We start from the raw sequence: 539 nt of genomic DNA, 5'->3' as shown, positions 1-539 counted from the left end.
TGAAAAGACCAAAATGTTAATAGTAACCTCTTGGATGAACTATGTATCGAATATAATTTTTGATTCTATGAATATCATTGTATATCAGTTGAAAAAATGAAGGATAAAATACACTGTTATCATACACCATGTCCCAGCTACCCCCATACCCCATATTTCAATAAGAATATAAAGTCCCATGGTTGCATCTGCAGCTTGCATTTTTTTTATGGAAATGCATGAAAAAGGTTCAACTCTTTATAAAGACCATGCATAAGACTGATTTTCAAATTACCTCATAGTTTTTATTTTACGACTGGTATCATTGTTTACTCTTATCAAAAATCCGCCTCCGAGATGCCCTTCGTGCTATTTACAATGGAAATGACCAATATCAAATCAAAACAAATATACCAGTGGTGGATGTAGCATCCATTAGAACAAATCCAAATAGAAATATCATTATCTTTATTTATACTTTTATTTTTGAACACCTGCAGACTTGTATATAAGCTACAGTAGGGAGTCTTGATGGAAAGCATATTTCATGTGTAAATGTA

The 539-nt window shown here is 31.9% G+C and overlaps 1 protein-coding gene across 1 annotated transcript in view; it reads left to right on the top strand.

The window, feature by feature from the left end:
- Window positions 1-539, top strand: part of LOC119581786 (deoxyribodipyrimidine photo-lyase-like) — a 10206-nt gene that overhangs the window by 7050 nt on the left and 2617 nt on the right. The window lies entirely within an intron of this gene.

Source organism: Penaeus monodon, chromosome 15 (genome assembly GCF_015228065.2).
Source record: "Penaeus monodon isolate SGIC_2016 chromosome 15, NSTDA_Pmon_1, whole genome shotgun sequence".
Lineage (NCBI taxonomy): Eukaryota > Metazoa > Arthropoda > Malacostraca > Decapoda > Penaeidae > Penaeus > Penaeus monodon.
This window is presented reverse-complemented; position numbering and strand designations above follow the sequence as displayed.